Source organism: Gorilla gorilla, chromosome 5 (assembly GCF_029281585.2).
Source record: "Gorilla gorilla gorilla isolate KB3781 chromosome 5, NHGRI_mGorGor1-v2.1_pri, whole genome shotgun sequence".
In the NCBI taxonomy this organism is placed as follows: Eukaryota; Metazoa; Chordata; class Mammalia; order Primates; family Hominidae; genus Gorilla; species Gorilla gorilla.
Window position 1 is genome coordinate 166,172,525 of NC_073229.2, and position 12,054 is coordinate 166,184,578.

At 36.2% G+C, this 12,054-nt stretch overlaps 1 long non-coding RNA gene across 2 annotated transcripts in view; it reads right to left on the reverse strand.

The window, feature by feature from the left end:
* Positions 1-12,054, reverse strand: part of LOC109027252 (uncharacterized) — a 220,224-nt gene that overhangs the window by 195,667 nt on the left and 12,503 nt on the right. The window contains exon 1 of one of the 2 annotated variants that reach the window (XR_008680643.2): positions 6,553-6,836. The exons of the other annotated variant lie outside the window; for it this stretch is intronic. This is a non-coding gene — a long non-coding RNA (uncharacterized lncRNA). Of the gene's footprint in view, positions 1-6,552; positions 6,837-12,054 lie in introns of those variants that run through there. 2 annotated transcript variants of the gene reach the window in all.

The window sequence follows — 12,054 nt, forward strand, 5'->3', positions numbered from 1 at the left end:
CAGATGTAAACACCTGGCATGTCCAGAGCAACACATTCCAGTGGAAAATTAGACCTGATGGTTGGTCTTTCTCCAGGTGTTTTCAGCATAGAAGAGCTGAAAATACTGTTTCCAAATTAATCTTTTATATTTTGACTCTGCTTATGTTATTTTTTGAAAGGCAATTCACGTGTTTTTTAGATGATTAAATTTTCAAACCTCTTTTATGCCATCTGCATTTTCAATTAAAATTTTCCACTCCAAATATTTTTGGCAAATTCTTTTATTTTGAGTACAGATGATTTCAAATGTTTACATGTAGTCTCTTAAGACATTTGGATGTCATCCTAGTATACGTTGTGAGATATAAATACATCATTATTTTTACCAGATAGTTATTATTTGTCCAGCTATCTCTATTGATTAACCCTTCTTCTTCCCTAATGAAAACAATCTTACCCATATGCTAAATTTCCTTAAGTATCATAACTTATTTCTGCACTTTCTATTCTATTTCATGGATCTCTATCACATTAATTTAATTAGTAAGTCTTTATAATATGTTTTAAATCTTATATGTCTTATTCTATCCTCATTGCTCTTCTTTTACAAAGTTTTTCTATTTATTCTTGTTTATTTTCTTACATTAGATTTAGAGTCAGTTGGTATAGTTTCTTTCTTCAAAAAAGATGTAGGTGTCATTTTCATATACTTCTCATGAAAACAAAAAACATTAGAGGCGAATTTAGTAATATCTAGCAAAATTGCATGTGCATTTTACCTTTTGAACATGTCATTCTAATTCTAGAGACCTAGTCCAGATATTTATTAGCAAAACATAAAAAGACATATGTACAAAACAATTCATTGTAGCCCTATTTATAATAGCAAAAAGCTGGAAAGCCTAAACTACTGTCGATAGGAGGCCAGTTGAATAAAATATGTCTACCTACACAATGGAGTAAAGAGTAGCTGTTTGTATTGAGGATTATCTCTCTATACTATTATGGAGTGATCTGAGTTAAGTGGTAACTAATGAGTTTTTAAATTTTCCTCTGTTTCTCTGAGCTTTTACCTATTGTCACTTGTTTTTAGTGCATTTTGTTTTTTATCAGTGGATTAAATAGTGATTAATCCCATTTTTTCTCAAAACAAACAGCTTTCATATTTATTTTACATTTTTTCTGTATTTGAATGCATTTTGGGGTTATTTTATAATCTCTAGATTCAGATGCTTCATAACTGTATTTAAATTTTCTTTATTGTTATATAACTATTTAAGTCTGTGCATTTCTTTTTAGCACTCCTTCAGTGAATTCCATAGTTATTCAATGTAATGTTTTTATTGTTTTCTAGGAATTCTACAATTCCAGGTTGCATTGTATATTAATTCTAGAGAAGTTTAGAAGTTATTGCTTTGTTTGTTTGTTTATTTTAATTTCCAGACAGAAGTACCTTTTTATTTTCTGGTTTTGTTATGTTTTCTATTTTTACCACATTTCAATCAGAGAAATTTTCTATACTATTTACATTTTATGGAATTTCTTGAGGTTGCTTCATGAGCTTTTAAATGGTTAATTTTCATAAATGCAACAAGGACACTTAAAAAAATCCATTATTCTTATTTTTCAGGGATCAAAGTTTGGTACATACCAATCAAAGGAACTTTTAAAATTATGTTATTTATTTCATCATAGCCTTAAATTTTGTCCAGTTTGGTCTGTCATAGACTAAGAAAGGTAAATTCATTCGCTTGCAGTAAATGGATATTTTCTCCTTTCGTCTTCTACATTTTCTCAGCTACTTCTGTATATCTCCATTTTAAATTCCTCATATTAGCATTACAAAGGGGCCTTCTCTTCTTCTTTGAATAACTGATGGATTAAATTGCATTTTGTTTAATATCTTAAAGTCAAGATCTCCACATTATTTTTATTTGCATTTGGCCTGGAAATACATTTGCCCATTTCTCTCCCAGATTTTCTAGATTGTCTTGCTCACTGATGTGATTTTTAACCTAGAGTTAGTTTCATTTATGGTCTAATATGAAAATCCATTTCTTTTAATGGATGGATAAGTCCATTAATATTTACTGTTTGTAAGAATAAAATACCTAGGAATACAGGTAACTAGGCAGGCAAAAGACCTCTACAATGAGAACTACAAAACACTGCTCAAAGAAATCAGAGGTGACACAAACAAATAGAAAAACATTCCATGCTCATGGATAATCAATATTGTCAAAGTGGCCATACTGTTCAAAGCAATTTATAGATTCAATGCTATTCCTATGAAACTACCAATGACATTTTTCACAGAACTAGAAAAAAAATTTTTTTAAATTCATATGGAACAAAAAAGGAGCCCAAATAGCCAAGGCAATCCTAAGCAAAAAGAGCTAAGCTGGAGGCATCATGCTACCCAACTTTAAACTGTACTACAGTGCTACGTTAACTAAATAGCATGCTACTGGTACAAAAACAGGCACATAGACCGATGGAACAGAATACAGAGCCCAGAAATAAGGCTGCAAACCTACAGCCATCTGATCTTCAACAAAGCGGACAAAAACAAGCAACGGGAAAAGGACTCCTGATTTAATGAATGGTGCTACGATAACTTCTCAGCCATATGCAGAAGATTGAAAATGGACCCCTTCCTTATGTTACAGGAAAGAGGTCCCAATCCAGAGCCCACGGGAGGGTTCTTGGATCTGGCGCAAGAAAGATTTCAGGGTGAGTCAACAGTGCAAAGGAAAAGCAAGTTTATTAAGAAAGTAAAGTGGTGAAAGAACAGCTACTCCATAGAAAGAGTAGGTTGTTCCTGAAAGTAAGAGGAGAAATGCATCCACCCAAAGTACACTACTCGTATATGTAGGATAAAAAAAAAGGTCATGGGGAGATGTGCTGTGATACAAGCCTTTGTGATAAAGGATTAATTTTCTTAATACTATATTTTGCAAGAATTAGTATTATTATCTTTAAAGCAAAATTAGGAATGCCTTTGTTCTTAAGATATTGAGGTATTAGGACACTCCTAAGTCTGGATCTGTTTAGCAAACATTATCCATCTGCTCCCTTAACCATAAACACCTAGAGGCTAGGAATACCTAACTTTCTGGAATGTAGCCTAGCAAGTCCCAGCCTCATTTTCCTGGCCCTCACTCAAGATGGAGTCATTCTGGTTTCAATGCCTCTGACACTTACACCCTATCCAAAAATCAACTGAAGATGAATGAAAGACTTACATGTAAAACCCAAAGCTATAAAGTCCCTGGAAGCCAATCTAGACAGTACCACTCTAGACATAGGACCTGGCAAAGATGTCAAGTTGAAAACACCAAAAGCAATTGTAACAGAAGCAAAAATTGACAAATGGGATCTAATTAAACTAAAAAGCTTCTGCACCATAAAATAAATTATAACATAGTAAACAGAGACAACCCACAGAATGGGAGAAAATTTCTGCAAACTGTGCATCTGACAATAGTCTAATATCCAGCATCTATAAGGAACTTAAATGTATAAGAAAAAAAAACAACTAAGAAAAAAACAAACAACCCCCATATGGTTTGGCTGTGTCCCCACCCAAATCTCATATTGACTTCCCACGTGTTGTGGGAGAGACCTAGTGGGAGGTAATTGAATCATGGGGGTAGGTCTTTCCCGTGCTGTTCTCATGCTGTTCTCATGATAGTGAATGAGTCTCATGAGACTCATGTTTTAAAAAGGGAGAGTCCCCCTGCACAAGCTCTCTTCTCTTGTCTGCTGCCATGTGAGATGTGCCTTTCACTGTCTGCCATGATTGTGAGACCTCTCCAGTCACATGAAACCCTAAGTCCAATAAACCTTTCTTTTGTAAATTGCCCAGTCTCAGGTATGTTTTTATAGCAGCATGAAAATGAACTAATACAAACCCCATTAAAAAATGGTAAAAGGACATGAACTTTCCAAAAGAAGACATGTATGTGGCCAACAAGCATACGAAAAAGAGCTCAACATCACTGATCATTAGAGAAATACAGATCAAAACCACAATGAGATACCATCTCATACCAGTCAGAATGGCTATTACTAAAAAGTCAAAAAATAACAGATGCTGGCAAGGTTGTGGAGATAAGGGAATACTTATATCCTGCTAGTGGGAGTGTAAATTAGTTCAACCATTGTGGAAAGCAGTGTGGTAATTCCTCAAAGAATTAAAAAGGGAACTACTATTTGACCCAGCAATCCCATTACTAGGTATATACCCAAAGGAATATAAATTGTTCTACCATAAAGATACATGCATGTGTACATTCATTACAGCACTATTCACAATAGAAAAGACATGGAATCAACCTAAATGACCATCAGTGGTAGACTGGATAAAGAAAATGTGGTACATATACACAATGGAATACTATGCAGCCATAAAAATGAATGAGGTCATGTGCCTTGCAGGGACGTGAATGGAGCTGGAAACCATTATCCTTAGCAAACTAATGCATGAACAGAAAACCAGCTACTTCATGTTCTCACTTAGAAGTGGGTGCTAAAGGATGAGAGCACATGGACACATAGAGGGAAACAACAGACACTGGGGCCTGAGGGTGAAGGGTGGGAGGAGGAAAATGATCAGGAAAAATATCTAATGGGTACTAGGCTTAACACCTGGGTGACAAAATAATCTGTACAACAAGCCCATGACATGAGTTTACCTATGTAAGAAACCTGTACATGTACCCCTGTACTTAAATAAATGTGTGTGTGTGTATGTGCATGCATGTGTGTGTGTAATAGTTGAAATAAGTTATTTGGGCTTTTTAAATAATTTCAACTATTATTTTAAATTTGGGGGTGCATATGCAGGTTTGTTACATGTGTGTATTGCATGATGCTGAGTTTTAGGGTACAAATGATCCCATCACCCAAGTAGTGAGCATAATACTTAGGTCATTTTTCAGCCTTTGCCACCCTCCCTCTCTACCCCTGCTAATTGTCCCCAGTGCCTATTGTTTCCATCTTTAGCTCCATGTTTGCCCAATGCTTAGCTCCCACTTGTAAGTAAGAACATGTGGTATTTGGTTTTCTGTTCTTCCATTACTTTGCATAGAATAATGGACTCCAGCTGCATTCATGTCGCAACAAAGGACATGGTTTCACTCTTTTTTATGGCTGTGTAGTATTCCATGGTGTATATATACATTTTCTTTATCCAGTGCATCATTCATGGGCACCTAGGTTGATTCCATGTCTTTGCTATTGTTAACAGTGTTGTGATGAACATAGAAGTACAGGGGTCGTTTTGGTAGAACGATTAATTTTCCTTTGGATATATATCCAGTAATGGGATTCCTAGGTCAAATGCTCGTCCTGTTTTAAGTTCTTTGAGAAATCTCCAAACTGCTTTAACATAGTGGCTGAACAAATTTACATTCCTTCCAACAGTGTATAAGTGTTCCCTTTCTCCACAGCCTCACCACCATGTTACTTTTTGACATTTTAATAATGTCGATTCTGACTGATGTGACATTAATATTTGTTGACATGCAGATGCCAATAAATATTGCCCTGCCAGAAATATCTATCTGTTGCACCACTTGGATATGTGCTTTTAGGGGGATTTCCTCTCAAGTTTCAGATATTAGCTCTTCACCATGTCCTTTTCTTTTCTGAGTATCTCTGCTGTACTCTGTACATAGTTCTCCCTGTGAGATCACATACACTGTCAGTAATTTGTTCCATAAAAATGCTTTTTAAATATATGTAAGGTGTACATCAATCAGGTAATGAAACACATTCTTGTTTGATTTATGAAATCACACTCAATGCTACATGGGACATTTACCCCTCTAATACTGGCCTCAAGGATACAGTCTTACATTTCCACTTTCCTTGGAGATATATTGAATATTCTGCCTTCGAATATAGCCAAAATGAATTCAAAAATTTCTGCCAAATCACTGTTCTCCAATATGAACTCCATATTATCCTCAAAAAAATATGTAGTAAATTGACAGACCACTGTCCTTTTTCTCATTTCATTCCCCTTGTCCAGAAGGCTATATTCGTGTATGGAGAGCCCACTCATCCTTTAAGATCCACCTTCAATTTGAAACGTTTACTTGCTCTCCCAGTTGAGCATATTCTCACCTTCTTTAGAACAAAATTTGTTTGGGATACACCACTGAGTTTTGCGTTTATAAAATTCATCATCGTCTTGTGAATTACTTTCCTACGTGAACATTATTTTTGCAACTAAATTGAAATTATCTCAGAAAAATGGAACTTCCTTATAATTCTATAGATACATACTTGACAGTACTATTCAACTGCAGAGATTAGACCTCATTAAGAGTTTGTTTATAATTATAGCACCTTAGTGTAATTCACCTATTCAGTTTACTGGTTTTAGAGTAATTCTGAAAGAAATCTTAATAGAGATATTCAGTGAGGAGCAAAAAGCTCATACGTACCTAGAAGCAAAGAAGAGGCAGAAAGAAAAGTGTATTAGTCAGGGTTCTCTAGAGGGACGGAACTAATAGGATAGATGTATATATGAAAGGGAGTTTATTAAGGAGAATTGACTCACACGCTCACAAGGTGAAGTCCCCCGATAGGCCGCGTGAAAGCTGAGGAGCAAGGAAGCCAGCAGTGGCTCAGTCCGAGTCCCAAAACCTCAAAAGTAGGGAAGCTGACAGTATAGCCTTCAGTCTGTGGCGGAAGACCTGAGAGCCCCGACAAACCACTGATGTAAGTCCAAGAGTCCAGAAGCCAAAGAACTTGGAGTCTGATGTTCAAAGGCAGGAAGTATCCATCACGGGAGAAAGATAAAGACCGGAAAACGCAGCAAGTCAGCTTCTTCCGCCTTCTTCTGTCTTAAAGCCAAGGTGACAGCTGATTGGATGGTGCCCACCCATACTGTGGGTGGGTCTTCCTCCCCCAGTCCACTGACTCAAATGTGAATCTCCTCTGGCAACACCCAGAAACACCCAGATACACCCAGAAGCAATACTTTGCATCCTTCAATCCAAAGGATTAACCATCACAAACAGCAAGAAACAAAGAATGGTAGAAAAGAGAAGACAACATACTTTGTTTCACTCATATTTTTATTGGAGCAATCCTTTTTCCTAGGTCAAAATTTTTAGTTATGGAACATTTAATAAATCTTTGCACTTACAGATTTTTTCCAAAATCTTATAAAAATCTTCAAATATGCAGCAAAGTTGAAAGAATTTAAAATAAACACCAGTACATTCACTTCCTAAATTTACCACTAGTATTTTATTTATTTTTAACCCTGTATTTACTCATCTCCCTATTATCAAGCTCTAGTCGTTTTAAAGTAAATCACAGAATCTATATTCTTCTGTTTAAGTACTTCAGAATGCAGATTATAAACAAGAGTGCAATTTTTTTTACAGTTTCTTTTCTTTTGATTTAAAATTTACTGCATACCATTATCTGACCATACCATTATGTGACAGCTACACTGGGACAGCTCTGTGCTTAACAACTGGAGATGCCTAGAAAAGTCTGGGACCAAGACAAAACAAGTGGGTTAACTAACGATTAATAATGTGCTGTTTAATTTTCCCATTTTATACTTTACAGCCAAGACCAACTTGTTTATTGATCGCTTACACCTGGTGTAACTGGTTAAATGTTTACTAGCTTGGCAATGTGACTAATCGGCATAAAAGATCCAGCTGGAAAGTTTTTCCTGGTCTCATGAAAACTCATATTCTTCATTCCATATTGGTGGCTTATAATCCACAGACTAAGAGTGTTATATGAGACAAATCCCTGCGGAGCCGTGCCCAGGAGTCTCTCTGGCCCCCAGACTTGCGTATACTTTCTTTCTCCAGTTGTGCCATTCTTTTCACCTTGATTCAAGCCTTACACGAGTATTCTCGAGGGTTTTTTTTTTAATCTAATCTTATAGTTTTTGCATTTATATAGTATGAAATAAATAAAGTGTAGGAGAGATTTGAGTTTCAATAAATGGATATAGCTGGATAACCCAAACTCCTTTCGAGACATAGGATATTATTTTTACCCCAGAATGTTCCCTTATGCCCCTTCCCAATCAATCTCTTGAATACTCCCAGAGACAACTCCTGTTCTCTTGGTTTGATTTTTCTCACTACACATAGGTTTGCCTATCGCAGGACTTCATATACACGAAACCATACAGTACGTGCTTTTATGGTTAGCTTCTTATGCTAAGCATAATGTTTTTGAGATTCATTCTTGTTGCTGTATCACCACATTGCTGCTTTTTATTGTTGAAAAATATTTTCATGTATTAATATACCACATATTCATTCTCCTATTCATGTACGCCAAGGTTTTTTTTTACAGTTTAAAGCAATTCAGAAAAGAGCAGAATGATCATAAATATAAAAGCCTTTTGGTTTTCATTTCTTTGGGGTAAATAACAACGATAAAAAATGCTAGGTCTCGGCCGGGCGCGGTGGCTCAAGCCTGTAATCCCAGCACTATGGGAGGCCGAGGCCGGCGGATCATGAGGTCAGGAGTTCGAGACCATCCTAGCTAACACGGTGAAACCCCGTCTCTACTAAAAATACAAAAAATTAGCCGGGCGTGGTGGCGGGTGCCTGCAGGCCCAGCTACTCAGCTACTCAGGAGGCTAAGGCAGGAGAATGGCGTGAACCTGGGAGGTGGAGCTTGCAGTGAGCCGAGATCGCATCACTGCACTCCAGCCTGGGTGACAGAGCCAGACTCCAACTCAAAAATAAAAAAAAAAAGAAAGAAAGAAAAAAACGCTGGGTCTCATGGTAAGTATATGTTGAGTTTTATAAGAAAGTGCCAATACTTTCTCCAAGTGGCTGCTGCATTTTACATTCCCATCAGTAATGTATGGATTTCAGTTACTCAATATCCTTATCCATGTTTAATGTTATCAGCCTATTTACTTTAGCCACTCACGTGGATGTATAATGGTATCCTAGCATAGTTTTAATTTGTATTTTCTGATGACTAATGATACTGAAAAGTGTGACATATGCTAAAAGGACATTTGTGCATGTTCTTTTGTCCTATATATTTAAAATATTTTGCCAATTTTTAATTGAATTGTTTGCCTTTTTGTTATTGAGTTATAGCATTTTATTATGTATTCTAGGTAACAGTCCTTTTGCAGTTACATGTTTTACAAACCTTGTCACCCATGCTGTGGCTTGCCTATACATATATTTAACTACAATGCCTTTTGGTGAACATAAGTATTTAACAATTTTTTAAAGCCTAGTTTATCAACTTAACCTGCAGAAGCATAAAAAGTAATAAATCATTGTTGTTTTAAACTGTAATTTTTTGGGTGGTTTAATATACAATAATAACGCACTTGTCTATATACATAGGTTAAAGGTAAAATTTTAAAAATAAGTTTAAAAAATGAGAGATTTGATTCAGTCTCACCCATCTAAAGGGTGCTGAGCTGATAAAAGCTGAACATTTTTATTACAATAAATATAAATCATGACTTTCTTATATATTCCCCCATTCAGGCATGAATACTAAGGAATTCAAATTCTTCATGCATTATGCAAAGACTGACACAGAAACTCTTGAAATCTCACAAGAATGGAGCTCCACTTTAAAATTTTGATTGGTACCTTTTTTAAGTGCTAGCTCTTGATAATTTGTTTGATGTAGCCAATAACACTTCTTCAATGTGAAAAATCAGTTGACTAAAATTATTTGAGTCACAAAAAATTGGAGATGAGATTTATATAGTTATTGTTGTAATGTATAATAATTATATTATAATGTAATATATAATGTAATACAATCAATTATAATGTAAAACAATTAAAAAGATTGTAAGAGCATCTGCCCTCATTTACACCAGGGGACAATAATAATATGATATGCTCTTATTGAGTGTATTAACTAATTAATGTTAATGAAGATTGTGGGTGTCTTTTTTTTCTTGAGAAGACAGTTACAAACTTTAAAGCTGTGTTTGACGCACTTATATTTGAATACAAAGAGATTAACAAAATCAAAAATCTTTTGTAAATAAATTATATTATTTTGTGTTTTAAAATTTCATGTGTCTCTGGAAAAGAGTAATTTTAAAACCTTAAGAACAGTAGAGCCATCTAAATTTGGGGGAGATACGGAAAAAGTACATCCTCTAAAATAATTTTCTTTAATTTGAAATCACAAAAATATACAGCCTAATAATGAAATGATTATATTACGTTTGGGATAAGTTATTAAAGAGTATTCCTTTACTTGGGTCATATTAGGTTAAGACTTGGTTTTTATCCTGAAAGTGTATACTAGGATCCATGTCCATCCATTCAGTCCACAAATATTTATTAAATACCCAAGTTTATGCCAGGTGTTGTTAAGAGCTCTGCAAATACAAAAATGAGCAAAATTAAAAAGTTTTTACCCTCATGGAGCTGACTTTATAATGAGAAGAAGGAATTCTTAACTAAATTATATAGTGGAAATAAGTACTCTAGAGACAAATAAAACAGGTTAAAATGTTGGTGAGTGGTGAAAGAAGAGGGAACACGATGTGCTAGGGAAAGACCTATCTGATAGATGATGCTCAAGGAGATAATTGAAGGGCATGAGAGAGCCAGCCATTTAGCTTGCTGGAGGAAAAGTGGTCCAAGAAAAGGAAAGGAAAGGGCAAAAGCCTCGGAACAAAACTATGTGCCTATCTTCCAGAAATCCAATGAGGCTGGCACAGAGTGACATTAGGGATATATAGCTGGGGTCAAACTATATCATATCTCTTAGCGTACTGTAGACTTCTTTTTCTTTTTTTTCCATGACTGAGAAGGTAAACCACTGGATGACTTTGAGTAGAGAAGCGACATAACCTAACTCTTTTATAATTCACCCTTTCTGCTCCATGAGCAAACATCAAGGTTAAGAATGGAAAGTGTCGCAGCAATTAGGAGACTAGACAGTTATCCACTTAAGAGATGTTTGTGCCTTGGACCAGCAGGGCTAGCACTGGACATGACCATAATGTGGCTGGATAAACAAGTCTAGAGTTCAAGAGAGAAGACTGGGTTGGAGTTCTAAATTCGAGGGACCATACCATATAGGTGGTATTTAAAGCTTCAAAATTGGATGATACCTCTTTCTAAGTGGATATGGTTAGAAAATAAAGTGTTGAGGGAGACAGAGGAAGAACAAGTTAAGAAGCTGTGAAATAAAACCAGAGAGGTTGGAGGTAAAACAGGCAAATGCTATGTATCCGAAACTAAGTAGAGAAAGTGTACTAAGAAGGAAGGAGAGTCATCTACTGTGTCAAATGGTGCTAGTAGGTTTAGCAAGGTGAGGTCTGAGAAATGACTGTTGGATTTGTCAATATGAGTGAAAGGCACTGGTGAAAGGAACAATTTTGATGGTGTGGTGGGGTAAATGCTTAGGGGATAGACCATTCTTCCTTAGACTTTGGGGTAAGAGGGGACTGAGAAATGGAGATGCCAATTGTAGCAGAAAAATTGGCCAGAAGAAGGATTTTTTAATGTAAGAAATCACAACACTTTCATAAGCAGCTAGAAATGATGCAATGGAGAAAAAGAAAAACTGATGACCTATGTAAGAAGAACCCGACAGTAAAACATCATGGAACATTTCTCTAGATTCACCCAATCCCTGTGTTCCGTCTTCAGAGCTAACTCTTGCTCTTCCTTCTGCTGCCACCTTCGTGGAATGACTTCTTTTTTAATTTTATTTAATTTTATTTGTTTTTTGAGATGGAGTCTTGCTCTGTCACCCAGGCTGAAGTGCAGTGGCACTTTCAGCTCACTGCAACCTCTGCCTCCCGGGTTCAAGCAATTCTCCTGCCTCATCCTCCCCAAGTAGCTGGGACTACAGGCGCACACCACCACGCTCAGCTAATTTTTGTATTTTTAGTGCAGATGGGGTTTCGCCATGTTGGCCAGGCTGGTCTGGAACTCCTCACTTCAGGCGATCCACTCGCCTCGGCCTCCAAAAGTGCTGGGATTACAGGCATGAGCTACTGTGCCAGGCCCTGTGGAATGACTTCTGAAGCCTCATTAGTTGCTTCTAGCTCTTCATCTCTGGCTCC